The sequence below is a fragment of the Festucalex cinctus genome, chromosome 11 (assembly GCF_051991245.1).
Source record: "Festucalex cinctus isolate MCC-2025b chromosome 11, RoL_Fcin_1.0, whole genome shotgun sequence".
Taxonomy (NCBI): Eukaryota; Metazoa; Chordata; class Actinopteri; order Syngnathiformes; family Syngnathidae; genus Festucalex; species Festucalex cinctus.
Genome location: NC_135421.1, coordinates 21,475,657 through 21,497,718, shown reverse-complemented (window position 1 = coordinate 21,497,718; position 22,062 = coordinate 21,475,657). Strand labels below are relative to the sequence as shown.

The following is a 22,062-nucleotide window of genomic DNA, read 5'->3' as shown; positions in this document are numbered from 1 at the left end:
AAGCCCTTCAAAAAAAAATAAAAAAAAAATATATATATATATATATATATATATATATATATATATATATATATAAACCCAAAATGAAATTTATTAGTCTGCTTTTGATTATAACTCTTAAAGTGATCATATATCACAACTGTTATATTTGAGTAAACAAAGGTTGGTCTCTTTGGAAAATTGGATCATCTTAATCCTATGACTAAATGGCAGCACTGTAGACAACACCGCCCATTTTCTTGGAAGGCGAATGCAGGACTATAAATGAATATAAACGCACACCCCTTTAAGACCCTGAAAACAGATATTATATGAATCAAAAAGCTCTTTTCACTTGCTTGATAATGAATGAAATATCTTAAAGTGTACTCGCAACTCAGCAAACGAACATTTCGAAAAGATTAGGCTTTAAAAGTTATTTTGTAGGAACTGTATATGTCAATTGGCAATAAACTTCATCGAAATCCATTATTTTATTACTGTTTGTTTACTATCATGGACATATTAATTAGCTACATCTTCCAATTTCCAGAAAGTCATTACATTTTTCTTCTGTTTATTTAGAATGATAAGCAGCAAAAGGACAGCTGCTGCTTCTCTGCAGGCTCAGAATAATTTTGTAGCATTATGTAGAAACTCAAAATGAGTGAGATTTAAAAAAAAAAAAAAAAACAACATTATCTCTGTTAAATGAACAACTATTGTTGCCGCGTCATTTTAATATTCACACAATGGCGTTGTAATAAACATAATAAGCAGATTACAAACGATTATTGTCTGTCACTGCATTGTACAATGAGCCATGTTATAACTGCGGCTCATGGCTACCGATGGTGCGACGCGATTACACAAGTCATACATTGGAATACAAAAACAGAACCGTTATCTTGTTTCGTACAGATAGAAACTTGCTCATCATGTTGGCACTTGCATGTCAATGATTTGAAAGTGAAATATTAGCGACCTCGCAACTATCCTGTTTATATTTTTGAAATATTTGTGACTGGCTGTAAATAATTTTACTTCTCCGTTGGGAAGTCACACCAAAGAGGACATGGCGGCCAGATGGCACACAGCGCCAGAGTGACGGCACACCTAATGGCGGTGGCAGACAAAGCGGACACCGTCACCTCATTATACCTCGCTGACATTCTATCAGCTCACCCGTGTTCGTTCACTCATGTGATTTCATTAAGCAGCGGTGTCAATTTGATATGGCAGTCAGATTTCGATCGAGAGACAACGTTTGGACCTGGGGTCAGATTAAAGCGGATGACGGTTTGGTGACATCAACGGTATGTCAAAATTGAGAAGATGGCAATATGAAAATGCACGTCATTTGGCAATTGGACGGAGTATCAAATTAGCGATGATGGTGCGGGTTGCAGTGTGAGGTGTTAATGTCAAGGTAACTGAAAATAAGTTGACTACAATTGGTTCTATAAAATACAACAGTGCACCTAATTTCATATGTGATTTTATCGAAGCTGAATGTGAAGTGTAAGTTCCTTCAAAATTCAGTGGGGAAAAAAATATGTTATTCCCTTGGCTGTCACATACTGTAGAAACTAGTGTTGTTCCGATACCGATACTGGTATCGGCAGAGGTGCCGATACTGCATTAAAACAGTGGTATCGGTATCGGTGACTACTCACAAGTAACATGCCGATACCATTAATTCCAACGCTAATATAGGATTTTGGATGCAGCATCTTGTGTCTTGTTGGTGCACGACATGTTCACTGCAAGCCGATCTAGGATATCCTATTGGCCCTTGAATCCTCTGAACCAATAGCAGGGCCGATTTTTCATGTTGAGGAAAAAAACCCTTAAGTATCGGTATCGGCCGATACTGCAAAGCTGGGTATCGGTATCGGGAGCCAAAAAATGGTATCGGAACAACACTAGTAGAAACCAGCTTGCACTTACACACTTAAATATCACAAGTATGTATATTTGGCAAGCTACCGCTAATTGTTTCTGGAGAAAACAATTACTCCACAAATGTTGCTTTGCTTCTACGCTTTCAAGTAAACTGCATTTAAGAAGCCGCTCGCATTTACTGCTGCTGCTCTGTCAGAAATGAAACTTAATTGTCAATCAGTGAACCTTTATCATACCTCTTTATCAAGACCTGTGCAATGTTTCATTAGGAATTCCTCTGACAGACACATGGATGCTTTTAATGGCTTCTTTTTCCAACTTTCTTTGCATAAACCTTGCATTGTTTTAAATTGACTTTCTTGTTTCTCTGTGATGGAATGAGGAAAGAGCTTTTTGATTATCGTTGAACAAAACAAAGCAATCTTTTGTGCTGCTTTGTTTAACCTTGTTGTTAAAAGCCCATAACTATTTAGTATTCTTTTATTTTATATATTTTTTTGATAATCAAGAGCATCCCAAGACCTGACAAGAAACCGGTGACAGACTCTACCGTATTCGCAGCACTTTGATATTTTACTGATAATTTGGGATCTTAGGGCTACTATAGCCACCTAATTTTGTCAGTCAGACAGATAAAATTGTCATTTATCAACAGCGTTACGCTCATTCAGAGTCAGTCATTTGTACTGTCCCTTAGCAAAAAATAAAACGTGGCGGGATACATCCTACATCACAGGGCACCAATTGTAGTGTAGTATAAAGGTAAACCTAGTATTCTTTTAATTTAAAGATAGATAGATAGATAGATAGATAGACAGACAGATAGACAACAACACTGGAACTAAACTCTCTATATCACTCGGCCACATAGATGTTCTAAACCGTTAATTTGGCCTCCATCGGTCAGTGGTCATTGAATATTACTGCGGGTTGTTGAAAATGAGACACCTCCAGGTGTGCCCATGTGCTTAAATGACACATTAATCACGCATAAATGACACATTAGTTGTAACACAGGAGCGGACACCCGGCTAATGCGGGCTAATGAGTGCCACAGTCGTCGAATCATTTAGTGTCATTTGGCATTTCTGGATTACCTTTTTGAAGTAAATGATGTTATAAATGTGACTTGTCGAACTTGAAGCAATTAAACTTTCATTTTTTTTTTGGAGTTAGTTAACTTAGCAAGCCAGTTAGCATGCCGTGCTAGCGGCTAACTGTAGCTAACGCCACTGCTTGCTGTTGTTGTCTTGGAAATCTAATAACTGATTACATAATCAAACAAATCATATATTTTTTTTTTTGTTCCTGGTCACTAACAAATGGCGCTTGAAACACTTGAAGCTATAATCATCAAATATATTTTCCATTATTCCCTCTTGTGTGATATTGCTGAATTCCAACATTAAATGCTGGGTCAGGAAGACTTTCCGTCTTTGATAATTAGGTGTTCCGGAAAATTGGTGTAGATGGAACTCTTTTAAAGAATTATTATTCTTATTTCTTTTTGGTCTTTCTGCCTTTTATTGACAGAACAACTGAAGATGAGACAATTCTGACGGGTGCCAAATGAGGCTGAGTAACTCTACAAATGGAATATGCATGAATAAGACCAAACTTTGAGACGCCTGAACGAAGGACAACTTTAATGCTTCGGCCAGTTGGAGGTGGAACAGGCTGGTCAAGCGTTCAGCTCACCACCCGTGAGGCATGGTGAAGTTTCACAAGGACCACTGCACGGCTAAAGACTCGAGTCTGTGAGTAATTTTCTCACTTGCCTTTGAACTTAATCCTTTCAGCAGCGGCTCCAGCCTTCAGGGTCTGACAGTCATATTGGATATATGAATAAACCAAGAAATATGCATAAAAACAGCGTATTGAAGAATCAAAGACTGCCTCCCCAATTTGGTTTCACCTGGCTCCGGAGAGTGATTGGAATTCGTAGGAGACGGACAATAGAGTTACATACCGATCCCCTTTCTCCCAGTATAAAAGATACACAATTTGAAAGGAGCATCACTTGGAAGCATTTTAGTGAGCGTGATAGGAACAAAACATGAAAGGAAGAAAATCTAGTTTTGATGACAGTACTCTACTGTAGAATTTCTATTTAAATTCGCTTGGGCTGGTGGTCCCATACAACGAACAAAGATATTGTCGACTCACGCAATCTAATGAGTTCCATTTCAAAAGCTGTATCAACGATTCTGCTTTGACTGAATTAAGATAATAATGTATGGAATGACGATAATTCTAGTGACTTTTTTTTTTTAGATGAAAATATTTTTTGATAACAATCCAATGTATTGAGGTTGAAGGTTTTTGCAATGTTTTTAACCGTTTTTGGGTGTATGTTGAAGATATACAGGTATATGAAAAGATGAAGCATTTCATACCTACTATAGTGTGGTTTGTACATTTAGTGTACTGGTCAGAACAGGCGAGGGAATTTTAAGCCCAATTCACACTGGGTGCGGAACGGACGTGGTGCGTTTTCCGTACGGACGCCGCAAATATAGAACGCATTCAAGTCCACGTGTCAATTCACACCAGCTGCGGTGCGGTAACGTCTGTGGTGATGCGGAAGGTTTCCGCAAGCGTTCTGTTTCTTCCGGACGCCGCGTGCGGAATTTCATGAAACTGAAGAAATTACACGAGCCGGACAAGAAGTCAGGTGTTTCTCATCAAGGTAAATCCGGTATATTTAAAAATAAAACCGTTTGCGACTTGTTTTTTTTGGGAGGAAAGCTAGCTAGCTACATAGCATGACATCAGTCGGACATTTAAGCCCAAAAAATTTGCTCAGAATAAATTAAACATGACAAAATGACACTATTTACACACGAAACGTACTTACCCATGGTAGAATAGCAATGGTAGAAGTCCCAGAAATAATGTCCAAAAAGCATATCGATGTGACAACAGCCAAGTGTGGCTATTGTTTACAAATAGTACTCTATATACACGGTTGTTATTGGGTGAACTCAACTCTTCAGCGTGAACTCCACGTGATCTTGTGGTCTGTCGGGAGCAGATTTCGACGTGATAACAGCCAAGCGTGGCTATTGTTTACCAATAGGACTCTATATACACGGTTGTGATTGGGTGAACTCAACTCTTCAGCGTGAACCCCACGTGATCTTGTGGTCTGTCGGGAGCAGATTTCCGGACACGCAACGCACACGGTGTGAATTGCAGTCCTTGCGGAAGCCGTGCGTTAAAATTAACGGGGGTAAATTGTCAATTCCTTCATGGTCATACACGTGTTTTTGGCCACCATTAACTTTACTGACTATCCAGGAGACATCTTCCTTGACAAGGGTGGATTGGTCTGCGGTATTTATTTACAACCTTTCATTTGGTTAGAGATAACGAAGCATCAAAGCAGATTTACTCTGCATCTGTGGTGTAAATAACTCCCCCAATCTCCCCACATCCATGGAATCAACTGGCAGTGCATTAACTTGCGAGACTTTATCGACAGCGCCGGAGTTCAGGTCTTTAATTAAAAGCCCTCTCAACTCTGATGGCCGTGTATCACAGAGACTTCATCTTCAAAAGGCGGGATCGTCAGTGTTAATGTCAATCTTGAGGAAGTGTCTGGCGACTTGTGTTTGCAGATCATTTTAATGTCAGACAGCCATATTTTAGAAATATTGAAAATAGGGGAATAACGTTTGTGTGGTCCTGATCTTATTCTGGTGGTTAGCACTAGGGCTGGGTATTGCCTCCAACCTCACGATACGATACGTATCACGATACAGGGGTCACGATCCGATACGTATCGCGATACATATGTAACCCAATACATGATCTTCAAGGCGATACATATCCCGATATTTTACATTAATTGACTTGCATTTTATAATAACGGTCATATGTATACCTAAAGGATATGTTTATTATGCTGGATGACAAAAAATTTTTTGTTAGCAGCTCTTCTGGTTTACCACCTAGCGGCATGCCTGGTCTAAATGTGTACGGACTGCAGAGCAAGGAGCATTTTTCACAGACACACCGGGAAAATTTATTAATAGGCATGAGCCGATATGAGCAAAAATATCAAAGTATTAAAATTACAGCTCTAAAATGTGCTTAATTGTTTTTTCCACATAACACATTCTATTTAGTTTTTAAACAAAATATAGGAAAATTGGTCCATTAAGACACGTGCCATGTTACGTTTATAAGTAAATACATTTTGATATTTTTCATCTGCTTTCATTTTTCTTTAGCAAAACACAGTGTCCAATCACTGGTGAGCTATTTTTGCATTAATTGATGGCAATTAACTTCAAAGACGCTGCTGGTTTTTATTTTTTAGGTACAATGCAAGCTGCAAAGGCAAACATTAACTGCCTTTAAAGTTAACGAGCAATATCGATTCTGACGCCTGCGTATCGATACGTGTATTGTAATGAAGCCTGCAACGATATATATTGCCGTATCGATTTTTTGAGCACACCCCTAGTTAGCACGTGTGTCTCTGTGGAGGTTGTAAAGTTTTCCCAGTGCATGCGTGTTATGTTCTTTGAAGACTGTAAATTGTCCATAGATGTGTGAGTGTGAAGGGTTGTTTGTCTATACGTGCCCTGAGATTGTGTGGCGACCCATCCTGCGTGTTCACAGACTCTTGCCCAAAATCAGTTGGGAAATTGTCCAGCTCACCCGTAACCCTAATTAATGACATATAAAAATCGATCAACGGATGTTTTATCCTTCAGTATCACTAGAGTACAGAAAAAGGTGGGAGGGTGTAAAACTAGACGGCTCTTAAATTCAGACTCACCTGTGGTACCTTTTGCGGCAAAGACTACTATTTGTATGCAGGTAGGCTATTGGCTCCAGGGCCAAACAGCGCCTGCTGATGATAGTTAAACATAATCTGGCTAATTTTGCGCCTGATTCCCCCCACCCACCCAAAATTAGCAAAGGCCTGTTATTTGATGACTCTCTATGATCTGATCGAAAAATGATCAGGGCGGACAATTGTAAATGTTACACATAATGAAAATTTACGTTTAATCTGGGCAACAGCGCGTGACTGAAAAAGATGGAAGCATGGCCATCAAATGAGCCTCCAAGTCTTTTACCACAATGAAATGGCAAGATATGGAGAGCTAGCATTGCATCATCGTCATCATCATCTTTGTGTTTTTTGGATGCCTTGTGGCACTTGGCAGTCTTCACAGGTCACTTTGACGACAATATCACGTCATGTTCGATCATGCAAGATTTCTTGGTTGTGAGATGAGACGCCTGCTTGACAGAGCACTGTTCAGTGCGGGCCTTTTGTTGGATTTAAAGAAAATTATCATTTTATTCTTATTAATTTACATAATTAAAAATGCAATGGAATTCTTAGTTGAACATGATGAATTTTGACTGCCAAAGCAATGGAATATTCCATTCTTCGTGTGTGCTTCATATGTACTTACATTCAAAAAAAAAAAAAAATCAAATAAATAAATAAAAATAAAAATTGGCCTTTAGGATTGTGCAATAAATCAAAATTCAATTACAATTACAATGTCAATTATTGCACTCCACAAAACAAAAACAAAACATTAATAATACTAATTTTGAGTCATTTAAATTTATATATTTGCACCTATTTATTTTAAAATGACTAATAAATCTTATTTGGTCCAAAAGGAAGTTACATAATTATTTTGCTTCAAATATTTGTATTTGTTAAATATTTTTAAATGTTTCAACATTTTCTTGTTTTTTACCAAAAAATAATCATGATTAATCAGGTTTGGAGGTTAGTTTCTAAAAATCCATGCCTCTTCATGCAATACATTTGCAGTGCTTCAACGTCTCCCGCTCAGCATGTTCCCATGGCAACCCAAGTTACGTAGATGAGCTCAGGTGTCCCCTATTAATTGCTTCAAACTTGTCCATACCTTGACCGAACTGCCCTTTATCCAAACCTTGGGCCATATTAATCATCTATTTAGTCTCTGTTTGGTTTGTGGTCTGGCTCTGTGGAGTCTCATTGATTTATCAAGCGGTCAGCCGGCTACGAGACAAGAAATGCTGATTGCTGCCATTTTATTCTGTAGGTCAAGGTGACATCAACATTCAACCAAAGACTTCAAAAGAGTGACAATTTTCCCATACCTCGTTATTTTATGAGCTACCCTTTATCAAAAAACATAAAGGTCCTTTTTTCGTAGACAGTATTTTCATTTTCGTGCCGGCGTAAGTCTAGTTTTCCGTGTTTGGGAATTTGTCACATATGCGCATCCACAGCAGCCAACTTTACGTCATCTGCAAGTCGAGATCTTCTTGCATTTTTTTTTTCTTATACAGCGCTTAATATAAAGGGAATGAGCTGGGAGACGCTTCGATCTGCCGGCAGTTGGCTGTTTTCCCCTCCCACCATGGCGGGGGAAATATCTTTTTCCGACTTGTAAGTAGGGATGTAACCATATGGGCAATATCGCGATATTGTGATATTAAAACTGCCACAATATCGTCGTCGTCATGTTCACAATATTTAAAAGGAACACATCAGTTTAAAAAGTCAGGTTGATTTCCATTTGTGCAGTTCAAGCACCCTCTGGTGGCTAGTTTTTTTTTTAGTGCAATTTAATTTTCATTAGGGATGTTTTGGCTTTCTATGTTTAAAATCTATGCTAATGGTCAGATGAAGGGGAACGTACAGTAACCTGCTTGTGAACCGAGTCAATATGTGGAGGAACTCAATATGTGCGTGCATTAGCAAGTAAGTGCCTCAATATTAAGTCTTATTAGAGATTGTTTATATGCATTGCTGGAATTTACAAAAGCACAATCTTGTGTTTTTTTTTTTTAGTGTGAACTCATATTTTTTTTTTTTTTTTTTTTTACAATACCTTTATTAGTATCGCCAGCCTCCACACAATATCGGGATAATTATCGGATCGTGACCTTTATGTTGTGATAATATTATATCGTTACATCCCTACTTATAAGATTAGGCCTCTTAATGATTAGATACAGTAGCTGACTTGAGCTAGGCCGTTGTGTCGTTGTGACCTGAGCTGGCTTGGCACCATTCTTATCTATCTGCACTTCTGACACACTTATCCAGCAGAAACCAGTTAAGACCATCAGGTTCCACATTTACACATGGGCTAGGCAGAGCCGTCTCGTGTGTGGGTGGCCCGGCCAAGACAGTATGAGTAGAGACTATTTTGAATAGATTAGACCTTCTTCTGCATACTAAGAGAAGCTGTGTACTCGAACATGCAGTCTTCTGGTCTGTTACTGATATAATATTGCGAGCATTAAGATACAAGAGCCAGTGCAAGTTCCCACCACAACTTTACATACTTGATGGTACTCATCAGTTCAGTCTGAAGTGACTTTTCAAGTTCTTTCGGCTGATACTAATGTTAATGTTTAGATATCATCTAAGCGTCCCCTGGCTTCTGACTAATAATTTACCCCTGCCCATGAACTCCAGCTGGCCTTCAAATATAATGTTACGGCTCTGATGGAACATGGTTATCAGTTTGGCCAAAAGCTGTAAAAAGCTTCTGCAATTTGCATCGCTGTTACCCGACCCTAATTATAGTTTTTGGGGTGTGTGTGATCGTTGACAACACATTATCCTCCATGCCATTCCCATGAGCGTCATTAGATTGGTGAGTGGCCCCTCTTCATTTGCTTTGTCTTTGGGCCTGACCCTGATGCTTTTTTCCCTAACCAGAGGCATCGAGAAAGTGCTCACTTAGAGGAAATGACGGGCTAATAGTGTTTAATGAGCTGTTTTGGCATCATGTTGCCCTCCTGAGCTTGTTTGTAGGGCAAGGCTGTGTGACATGGCCCATCTGCAACCCCCGCCTGCGCGCATCGCGTGTGTTTAGCTCTGCTTTTGTATTGGAGTGTGCGTGTTTGTGTGTGTGTGTGTAAGCCTCTGATCAGAGAGACAGTCAGACATAAAAAATGGAAGGCGGTGTTTAGTAGTCAGACGGCGATGCTTTCCAGCCTGTTTTCATCCTACCTTGTTCAATAGCGGCCTTTGTCTGCTCCTCAGTCATATGAGGCATTCCTTCACACCTGTCAATATGAGAGCTTCAGTGCACGTAGATATTTAACGTTTACCCAAAAAATGCCAATATGACACGGGAAAAACATCAGGTCGCGCAATATCCTGACACACGGTATAAACATTTAACGGTTTGTTTTACTGCTCACACCTTACCGGGTTATGGGTTGTCATAGCATTGGGATGTCATAAGGAGTGGAATGTCTCTTTATGGTTCTTCAACATGCTACTGAGGACCTTGAAAGCTTGTTCAAGGAATACATGTAAATGTGATCACTGTCCACCTATTTCAGATAATAACTACACAAATAGTTTGATGATTTAATCCTTTAAAGGGCCAATTTTTTGTCACTTGTATTCTTTTCATGGATTGTTTGTCCTTTATATAAATGCTTGAACTCATAAATATACAGTACTGCAATCACCTTTTCTCTTAAAAAAAATAAAAAAAAGTCCCAAGAATTCTTGGTTCCAGTATAACCAGACTTGCTACAAAACTTCAAGATCTGAGTCATTTTGAGGAATGTTTTGACTCCATTAGATTAGGATATTGTGGAAGAAGAGACACAGACGTAAAAGGAGGCTACAAAGAAATCATCATTCATGACAACAGTAAACATTGACTCACACCTAGCTAGACAATTAATTATACTTGTATAACACCACTAAGGCGGAAACTCAGACATATTGGCCAAATATGGTCATTGTTATGACTATTAAATAACTACCTCCAGAAAAGAGGAAAAATGTCACATTTTCATTACTTGGACAACTTCAGAGTAATTTCCATTTTTGATGTGATACCTTGACTTACAGTTTGAATTCTTTCTATGACTGGTTGTCTCTAGATGTGGCTTGATTTGACTACCAATTGACTAGCAACCAGTCCAGGGTGAACGCCACCTTTTGGTTGAAGTTGTCGTGTTTCAGTTTTGTTTGGGTTGGGTTTTGTTTTATTTTGGTGAGTGTGTTGTGTTTGTCTGGTGTTCTTGTGTGTTTCCCCTGTCTCGTTATGTCTGAGTAGGTCCACCTGTGTGTCATTCCCCTTCCCAGTGTGTGTTGACCTAGTTAGTGCCTTCTGCCTGCTGTGTTTCCAAGGTGTGTCTTGTTAGTGTCTCGTTAGTGTTGTATTTAGGGAGTGGTGTTTGTTCACGCGTTGTGGGAGCCTTGTCTTGTCTTGTCTTGTCTTGTCCTGTCCAGTCCAGTCCAGTCCAGTCCAGGAAAGCTGCTAAGCTGTTTTTAAGTAGTGTCTACGTCTGGTCAAGCTTTCTCTACGTCTGGTCAAGTTTCTTTGTTCAAGTTTGGACAAGTTTCTCCCTCACGTCTACTCAAGTCTCCACGTTCTACTCACGTTCTGCTCAGGTCTCCACGTTCTGCTCAAGTCTCCGGATGGAGATGATAAGGACACATATACAGAACTGAAACAGTTCAAGACTATGTTCTTACATTTGTATGCATTTAGATCACTATTTAGTTTATTATTATTGTCATCTTAAATTTCATTAATGCATTTTCACTCCGTAATTTTTTGTGGCATGCCACTCAAAATGTCAATGTGTACCACCAAAATTAACAATTAATTCATAAATACATTAAGTGGGGAAGTTTTTTCAAAGGGGTGTACACTATAAAGTCATAGAGTATTTAATGTTATTAACTTAAACCCTTTTAGAGAAACACAGAGGGCGTAGAGTAACCCCGGGTTTTCACCGGTTGCGGTTGCGGTGCGGTTGCGGTGCGGTCCGGCGACGCAAGCAATTAGATTCCATTCATTCGAATGGTGCAGTTTACACCGCTTGCGGGTGCGTTGCGTGTCGACTGCGGAAGGCCTGCGGCGTGCCGCAAGCCTTCCGCAAGGATAGACCTATTTTCTATTTTTGCCGGACGCCGCAGCGGTAGGCCTCCGGCAAATGGCAAGCTAGCACAAAACACATCGAGCGGGACAGGAAGACCGAGGCAGTTTCAAAATAAATTTCCGGTTACCTTTCAGAATAAAACACTCGCCAGCTCCTATTTCGCAAGCTTTCAGCAAAACGTGACGTGGGCGTCGCCGGGCCATGTGCTCATTCACGGTTTAGACACCAGCGACGAGGAGAGGTTTATATTGGAGGTGGAAAACCACAAAATAATATATGACACGGCACATCCTTTTTATAAGGACTGTAATGTATTGTGAGTTTGATGTTCGCGATTGCTTGTTGTGCCCGTCTCGCTTGCCGTACTGAGCGGCAGCCGGACGGGGAAGACAGAAATAAAGAGTGGACCCGCACTGACCCGACTCTCGTTATTAATATACTTTACAAGGACAACCAAAAAAAGGATGCTGCATGGAATCTCATAGCAGAAGAAGAAGAAAAAGTTAAATCAAAAGAAGTCCACCTCTCGTTGTGAAATGCCACATGATCGCGCGCGCGCGGTCCCGCGAGACACGTTGGGAAGTGGGCGGCGACGGAGCTGCCGGACCGCAGCTGTGCGGAGCCGGTGTGGATTGACCAAGAAATTGACCCGTCCGGAGCACGCAGTCAAGACGCACCGCACCGCAACCGCACCGCAACCGCATCCAGTGAAAACCCGGGGTTACGCTCTGTCACTGCATACGTTTTCAAAATATAAATTGCACTAAATGTAGGTCAGTAATAGTCCCACATCTCACTGACAAGGCGTACAACAGTGGGAATCCAACAACAAAAGAACCAAGGTTGTCAGAAAGAACAGAAGCAGACATTGAAAAGCTGTCACGGTTACATCATGTCATTGTTCATGCCTTCACATGTTGACACATGATGTGGCATGAGGTGGATCATGGGTTGTTGATAGCATTCTAACTGAGATGACGCTTTGTGTCTAACAAATGCCCTTCAAAATCCTTCCAAATCCAAAGTGGGGAGTGGAATTATTTACAAGTTTTCTATCGATTGTTTGAAAAACATATGGCCACAGAAGTGTCATTTTGTGGCCAAGTTTCTTTCTTCTGGAAAAAGAAAATAAATTGTGATGTTAGAGATTGCTCTCTGAATTGAAATACATTTCTTACGTGCAGGATAGACACAAACGTTTTAAACGTCCATTTTCTGTCCATCTGTCTGGCTAGCTAGCGACCTATCACTCAAAAGGCACTCAACAATCCATCCATCCATTTTCTTTACCACTTATCCTTTTCGCAGCTGACTTTGAGGAAAAGGCAGCCTCAAAAATACTAAACACAACACTGTGGCGACACATTAGCTTATCTTCTGATCAATTCCAGTTTGTCACGCAATTAAGGTAACGTCTGGCATACCAAAATGTTCGAGAGAGTATTGCTCAGTACTTCAAAATCAATTTCAATGACCACAGTGAACTTGAATTTAATTAGCTATAATCACACAATCTGTATTGTAGTTAATCGCAATAACTACTGCAGACGCACACTCGCAAAGGGAAAGACTAATGAGGTTTGCGTGACTTATTGTCTGCTTCGCTGCAAGCTTCATTTATAACCATCATACATTGATTTATTTGGAAAGTATTATTAAAGCTAGTGAACCGTCTTGTCTCTAATTATTTTAGAGCAATCTCAACATTTATATTATTAAAATCTAAATACATACTAATAGTGGATCCGTTTCATTCTTCAAGCCAAACAAAACCTTGTGAGCCCTTCCCTTCCCTGTGCGGAAGCATGCTCCGAATGCTAAACTGATAAAGAATACGGCCTATTATTAAGACATTCGACCTTCCCCTTTCCTTGTGTTTGAACTAGAAAAACACACAATACATTCACCATTGATTCAAGTTAAAATGTGTGGGAAGCAACCTCCAAGCCACTTAAACATTCAAAGCCGTTGCTGAAGTTTTAGAACTTTTACTCAAGCGTACTGTTATACAGGTACAGCTCAATGAATTGGTATCATGGGAAGCTTAATTTGTTTCAGTATTTAAAATAAAGAAAGGAATCTCATAAAGATTCACTGCATACATTGTGATATATTTCATGATATTATTATTATATTTTATATATATAATATATATATTATTATTATTATTATTATTATTATTATTATTATTATTATCTTTTTGATGCTCATAGATTACAACAATCTGCGATTGGTTGGCACCCAGTTCACTGCCCATAGCCAGCTGGGATAGGCTCCAGCACCCCCCACGACCCTTGTAAGAAGCAAGCGGTTCAGAAAATGGATGGATGGATTACAACAATAACATTTCCCAATTTTGAATTACAGTATTCACAAAAAAAAAAAAAAAAAAATCAAAATGATTTTAATTTAGGAAGTGGCCTTCTGAATGTGAGTTTCACTTTTTTTCTATTAATAAACTTTTGTCCTGTATTGCAATCTATTGAGATGCACCCGTACTTGCTGATGAGTTCATTGCTCAGTGCAAGTCTGGCACAAGGCAAGGTCTAAATCTCCACAGGGGCAGGCTAGACCAAGTTTTGGTATGTTCTCTCTTGTGCAGCATTGTGGGTGTGAAAACAGCCGACTTGACTCACCACCAATCGAAGCGGCTGTTCGCATTCCTTTTAAATGCCATGCATGAGAGGCGTGCTGATAGTACTTGACATGGCGGAACAAGAAACGGATTTGTGTTCTGTGGCAGGTACAGGTGCGCAAAATACATGTGTATGTCCTGGTGAAACTCAGTATGTCAGTTTTTATGCTCAAGCACCGCTTCGCTTAAAATCTGAAGTGTTTATTGACAGTTTTAAATAAGAAAGTTTATAAAGTGACAAAATATATCACAAGTGTGAGATCTATTTGAGTGCTATTTGAAACGTGCCGTAATTACTGGTATAAAGATGTCAATGGAGAGGATACATGGACTTTTCTGATCTTGTCAACATGACCGTTGCAGCAGCGGCGCACACCCCTTGAGTGGCTGATAATCTGCTATCGGATTCCACTCCTATCCCATGACAGGCCCATTACATTGTGTTGTTTATAAGAGGCTGTGGTCGCCGTGTTTTGATAATTGCAGATAAGGCACAGGTCGGCTGTGTAATTCAAGAGGATGGACACTAATTCACGTCGAAAGACACGAGCCCTGATTTTATGGATGACCGTCTGAATGGCGAGCACTATATCCGGCGCTGCTGCCATCATTACTGCTGCTATGGCGACGGGAGGGCAGGCAGGGTCTCATCCAGATACATCAGCCACTTTGAGTTATTCACTTGAGTCCTGGATAGGCTGTCGTGCAGAGCTCAACAAGGAATGGCGAAAGGGTTGCAACAAAATTCTGCATGAAAACTAATTAACTTATGTGTTTTTTGTTTTGTTTTTGTTTTTTGTTTTGGTTTGGCTTTTTTGCCAGGGTTGGGGAGAGGGACAGGGCTAGTGAGTAAAATCTAGCTCTATTATGTTCTGGGGTTGGATCCCACTTTATTCGCATAACATCAAGAGGCATGGAACTAACCTGACTAGACCCGAAACAACGAGAAGGCGTCGAGGAACAGAGGAGCAGGTGGCCAGCTGGACAGATGAATAAATCGACACCAACACACTTCTCTGTCAGACATACATAGACAGCGAATGGCTCTGATTGGCTGTGGCCAGACATGTGGCTAACAGGAATGACATGGAATTATCTGATTGGTTGTTGACCAGATAAAGAAATTAACTCATTTACTCCCAATGACGTAGAAATACGTTTTTTTAATGTAAGTGTCCCAAAGACGTATTTATACTTTTTTGTGTGTGTTTTTTTTGTTTTTATGCTAGAGCATACAGAAGGCTTTGATGCAGCCTCTCAACTGCAAAGAACGGTTGCAGAAATGGTAGTTATTACACAAACGGCCAGCAGGTGGCAGCAGAGCAAAGGAGATCAACCAGGGCCATCTAGAAAAAAAGCTCAATTACTTACAATTTTAAATAGATTTGTGAAAACTGATGAAACTTAGCTCTCTTCTAATGCTAATTGCTGCAAAACGGAAACAGATAGAAACATACCTTTTTTCCAAATGAAAGAAGACACTTTAATCTTTCTTTTGGTAGGTTCCATGCTTTTATAGCAATTGAACACAATATTCTGTGGGCCTTGCAAAATCGGTCAAAATCCAGTAAAACAGCCGGGGAGCGAACGGGATTGCTTCTGTGAAAATGGCTGGGAGTGAATGAGTTAAAGATCCCTTGACATCACATAGTTACATGCCGATAAAGATTCCTTACATCACATAGCTTCTGACATCACATAGCTTCTGACCAGTTGGAACTAGCTGCTGATTATGTGCTGATCGCATCAGTTCAAATAAAACAAAACACTGTAGTTACATGACGATTGCATCTTGCATCAGTTCAAATAAAGTCAAATAAAACCAAACATCAGACATTTGCCACAAACAAAACCGTCATTAAGCTCAATGTAATCGAGTAAAAGTCTGGTTTCTTTTATACAAGAATACTAAAAAGTAAATACTTAAAAAGTAACTTAAAAACATGCTTCTAAATTACCTAAGTACATAATAAATGTAGCACATTCGTACCCTCCTATGTGTTACAGCTCCCAGACCATAATAAGGGCAAGCACTACAGAAAATGAAAGGAACGAGTCGAGGTTGTGTTAAAGTGGATACCATGGTTATGCAAATGAAGACGAAGGCGCCAGTGGTAAGCGCGAGTCAAATAGCGGCGGCCACCATTTCAGCAGCAGGCTGTAAATGTAGATAAATAGTACACACAGTGATCACACAGTCTGACATGGAAAAAAAAAACAAAAAAACGCATGTTTAATAAAGCATACTCGGTGCAGTCGCAGCTACACGAGTGAGGTCACTCAGAGCCGAGCATAAGCTGCTATTTTGCTGCCAGCAGAAAAAGAAAGCAATTGAGCCTCTTGTGTGCTTGGAAATAGCCACATAGCCACATCTGCTGACCTTTTTGACAGACGAGATGGAGGACTACGGGTCCCAAATTACAAATATTGTTGGGGAAAAAATGTGATAACCGGAAGCTTGACCAAAGTCCATTAACAATCTAAATATCTTCTTTATTACTGACAAATGCATTACTTTTTCTTTCCGTTAATCACAAGTTATTATTCATGTCTTGCAATCGTATTGGAGCTTCCATTTTGTTAGCTGCAATTGCCCTAATCTATCATCGTAACTCCTGATATTGCATTAGTCAGGGGTGTATAAATGGGCATTTATCCTTAAACCGGGCAAAGATTCTTCATTCCGCCATGCAAAGTTGAACACAACAAATGAGAGCAAAAAACAAATAAAATGAGTAATAAATCAACCTCAACAAATCTGCATAACAGGTGCGTTTTGAAGCCAGTTCACAATATGGTACAATATGTTGCAATGTACAGTACTTTAATGGTATCTTCATTGGGAAAAAAAAGCTTTTCTTTCAAAATAGTGGCATTTCTCAGTGACCCCAAACATTTGAACAGTCGTGTACTGTAAATATACAGAGGCGCCTTTGGATACTACTTTCAGAGCCATATATTTTTTGCTTTGACTTTCAAAGTTGAGAGAGGCCTTATACATGAACAGATATCACCCAAAATAAAATGCTTTAGAGCATTTCTATCCCACCGAGTATAAAAAAGTGGGGGGGGGGGAAACATTAAAATGAGTCACTATCCTTCTTACTTGCGCCAAAATATAGCACTCATCATGAAAGGCTGCACTCGTTCCATCAGCCCACATCATTTCCCGCTGTTCTCTCCTCCCTTCAGTTTCCTGTTTGCTTCACTTCTTCCTATACTCTGCATGTGTCTCAACATATTTTCCGGTTCTCTCCTGTTGCTTGTCAGCCCTCGCAACCAACGCACTAATCTGCTAATCAGCACTGCCACTGTCATTTGAACGTGGGGATTGCCCGGGACTAGCATATACCAGGCCGATAGTAGTCAAACGTAAGATCGGAATTGTCAATACCTCACGTTTCACTCATATATTGTCTCACCTTCGCTTGTAATAGTACTGAACAACCTCTCACTAGGGTGGCCAGGCGTCCTGATTTAGGCAGGGCAGCCCTAATTTTCAGTGATGTGTCCTGCGTCCTGCGCAACCCCAAGCGGGACTCTGATTGTCCACCTTTTTAACTCTTTTACTGCCACACGTTATCAAAACGTTATCATTCACGCCATCCTTGAACACATTCGATTTCATCAGATTTCGTCATGTTTCATTGTAATTTGGAAGCCCATTGAAGAGATGCAATGCTGCCATCTGGTGGCCATAGTTAGTGAGTGTTTTCGATTCTACAACCCATTGACCAGGCAGCGCTGCACTTAGATGTTGCACTGCCCATTGCTTAAAAAAAAATAAAAAATACGTAGTTGACGTCATTTAACGTTTATGGCGATATACATCGTAATTTTATTAATCGTCATTTAACGTTTTTGGCAGTCAAAGAATTATGTGACCTGACATCAACCCTAACCCACATTTGTCACAACTGGTCTCCTATTGGCCAAGAGTGACTTCAATTAAAAATCTCGTATATCATTGGTTCAATAAATGTAAACAAAGCTCCACCTGTGGCTATCTGACTACGTCATATCCTCGCCTTCCTCTTTGACAGCAGCGAAAAGGCAGCGCTAGCAAAAATGCCAAAACGCCAGACATCTTTTAATATTGAATGGACGAAAGAGCGCAATTTCCTGGCCAAAAGCAGTCGAGAATCGTTTCACGGTTTCTGCACACTTTGCCGGTGCCGATGTGGGCGCGAACAGTCAGGGCAAAGCAGTCATAGAACGTCACACAGGGACGGAAAAGCATAAAAGCAAGAGGCGAGCAGCATCATTGAACACATTTTTTCCTGATTTGGTTTTGAAAATAAGTTATGTTTTGTGGCACGTTGCACTTTTACAGAAGCATGTCACTACTTAGTGGTTTAAAAGTGGTTTAGTGGTACTGTGACTAAACTAAACTAAATAAATTATCACAAAGAAGTTTGACTTTTTGTTGATATTTTTTACCATTTAGTTACACAAACATGATCTATAAACCATGCAAAACTTTGTTGATGAAAATACACCCGTACAGTGTTCCCTCGTTTTCCGCTGCGGTTAGGTTCCAAAAAAATACCCGCAATAAATGAAATCCGCAAAGTAGTTATAGCTTTATATTTTACATTTATTACAAACGTTTTAAGGCTCTAAAACACCTCACCACACAGTTTATACACTTTTCTCATCAAGGCATACCGCCTACTGCCCGAAGCCAGCTGGGATAGGCTCCAGCACTCCCCACAACCCTTGTGAGGAGCAAATGGATGGATGGAGGTACATTACTGTAAAAAAAAAAAAAAAAAATGCATGCAAAATTGCACCAAAAAAAACCCAAAACAAAAACGCGAAACAGCAATGCCGTGAAAAGTGAACCGCAGCGCATTATAGAGAGGGAACACTTACTAATTTTTTAAAAGATGTCCTCCTTTTTGACATTATGGAAGTGGCCACCCTACCTCTCACTCACAACAGTTAAGTGGACATGATTAGGTTTGGTATCGTTTACAAGCTAGGTTAGCTAATTAGGTTTGGTATTGTTTACAAGCTCGGTTAGCTAATTAGGTTTGGTATTGTTTACAAGCTAGGTTAGCTAATTAGGTTTGGTGTCTTTTACAACACGAACCTAGCTACATTTTATTCGCTAGGTTAGCTTCCATGTGTCCCTGATGAGGATATGCTGTAGAAAATGGATGAATGCACAGAGATACAAATTATGAAAAAGAATTCTCTGATCTCTGAAAAGTCTGTATGGGAAAAAAAAAATCAAAGATTTTTCTCTTCTTTAATCAAAGTGACTACAAACGTAATTCAAGAGATATGAGAAATATATTCAAGTCAGCTGGCAGAGGAAGATTGCGAGATTGACGGCCGCGCTGTTGTTTGTAAGTCAGAAAAGTAACTTTAGCAAGTCGCCGAGTGGGCTGTTCAAAGCGTGCGGCGCTTGTGCCGTATAGCAGTTTGCTGTCAGTCTGGAAGTGTGACTCAAAGGTGGACACACGCTGAGATCTAAAGCTCACATATGAACGCCGTCGCACATAGGGAAATCGCAACATCCTTGCTGTTATTTTCAACTCAGTTGAATGCGTAGTGTGACGCCATGTTTAAAAGTATTGTGCCTTGTGTGAGTGACAACCGGCAAAGTGACAACCTTTGCATGCGCCTGTGTTGAGCAAAATTGTCTGAAGATCAGACGTGGGGCACAACATAGCAGTTTTTACCATTTTAACCAGCCATCCATCTTCTAGCTGCTTCTTCTTACTAGGGTTTGAGCTTTTCTTTAATGTGAGAAGGGCTACAGTAGACTGAGCAGACAGTATACAGAGTGAATGCCAGGTGCACCTGTGTCTTGGGGGCAACGTGATGCTAGTTAATTATTATGTTCCTCCATTTTACCCACAATTTACAGGGAGTAGCCAATTAAACCATTTACAATATAGACAACTGAACCAATCAACATCAGTGGCAGAGCTACGTGGTAGCCAGGGGAGGTCAGGAACCACGTTGTTTTATAAGAATCTGTTTTAAGAATAGAACATTTGATTCTTGCTCACAACGTCAATTGTTACACCATAGCATGGAAACAACATGGCTGAATGTTGAAATAAAATGGGTGATGATGACCAACACGCATAACGTTATCTTCATCAACAACTGTGAGTGACCCCTAAGTCAGTTGTGTCATAGAACCAAGACTGATTAACCTGGCAATAGCCAGCTGGATATGGTTCTCCACAATATCCATCTGGTACCTCTCCACAGTAATTTTGTCGGGAAAAGCAGGGCATTCTGTACAATAATTCATGTCATTCTACACATTTGTTCTAACCAATCATGTCCATGGGTGAAAATTTTGTCTTCGTTCTTGCCGAAGGGGAAGCACGAACATCTTAGCAGCTAGAAATGCACGAAGCGACTCTCGCTGTTCAACATTCAACAAGGAAACGGTGAGTCATTCTGCGAGAACAGAATTAATTGCAGCGTCCATTCGTCCTCGTTAGGTTTGTTTGTTAGCTCCGGCGTCGGCACTGGCTTCCTGGTTTCGTCACAGTTGCATATCCCACCCCCAAACACAATGTCGCACCAGTGGTTCGGATCGGCGGAAATCAACGGGAGCGGTACAAGATGTATTCTCCAGGGTTTGTGAACTCACAAATACTGCGAGAATTCATCTTGTGAGAGCAAGGTTAAAGACTGACCTGTGAGAGGCAAAACGGTTCAAATCCAGACTGCCTGGAAAATGCAAAGAAGAAAGAGTCCATATCTCTTGCATTCGTTTGATTCCAAATTGACTCTCATTCCATTTCATGGCTCAATCACAGACTACATGCAGGATATAAGGAAACCCACAAAATGTGCTCGACCCGCCAGAATATGCGCTTAAAGCAATAACAGCTCAAAATATGCCAAAGCTCTACCAAAGGCTGGGGATTCTTTGGGATTTTCTTTGTCCTTTGTTTTTCTTGTTTTGCTCGACTCCCTACTTGTTCAAGGAAGTTCGGAGCAACCTTGATGGAACTGTCGGTCTTCTATTGAGCGACTAACAAGAGACCTCTAATAGCTGCATGTCCCAGTCCTTCCTGTGTGAGCACAGGGAAAGAGGGAGAGTAATTTGCCACTGATTAACATGATGAAAGCAGAAGTGAGACGAGTGGGATTTCCTCTGTGGAGTGTACGACCTGTGTGTTGTCAGTGGACGTGCCAAGACTGACACAAACAGAACACAGTCGCTGTCACACAAGCTTCTGTACCTCGACCGCAACCTTGACGGCGCGCGTTTTAAGAAGACGTCTGAGAGTCCCAGCCAAGCATGGCTGAAGAGCCACGTGTCACAGTTGGAGTTATGAATCCTGCATCTCTGCCAAGGAGAGTGCTCAACCTGAAATGTAAGAGGACCTGTGTTTTGTGGCATTTAACCTTTGTTGATGTGCCTTTTGTCTAACACCAAATAGCATTGCATCTCAAAGGTGTTAAAATTTTCCTTAAATGAGAGGTGTTAGCATAGAAATGACGTCAGAAAATTGCTAAGCAGACAAGAAGGAAGCTAGAACTGTTGAACTTAAGCCAATGGTTGAACCATGGCAGCCAAATCTGAAACCGAGCATATTGCCCTGCCACACCTGATCTCTAATCCAGATTTATGTTAAAATATGTAACATAGGCAAGAAATTGATTTA

General features: G+C 40.3%; 1 protein-coding gene across 1 annotated transcript in view; it reads left to right on the top strand.

Annotated features, from left to right (window-relative positions):
- asic4a (acid-sensing (proton-gated) ion channel family member 4a) overlaps positions 1 to 22,062 on the top strand; it is a 180,246-nt gene that overhangs the window by 10,141 nt on the left and 148,043 nt on the right. Inside the window, exon 2 of the mRNA XM_077537078.1 lies at positions 3,418 to 3,641. The gene's annotated coding sequence lies outside the window, so the exon portion shown is untranslated. The remainder of the gene's footprint in view (positions 1 to 3,417; positions 3,642 to 22,062) is intronic.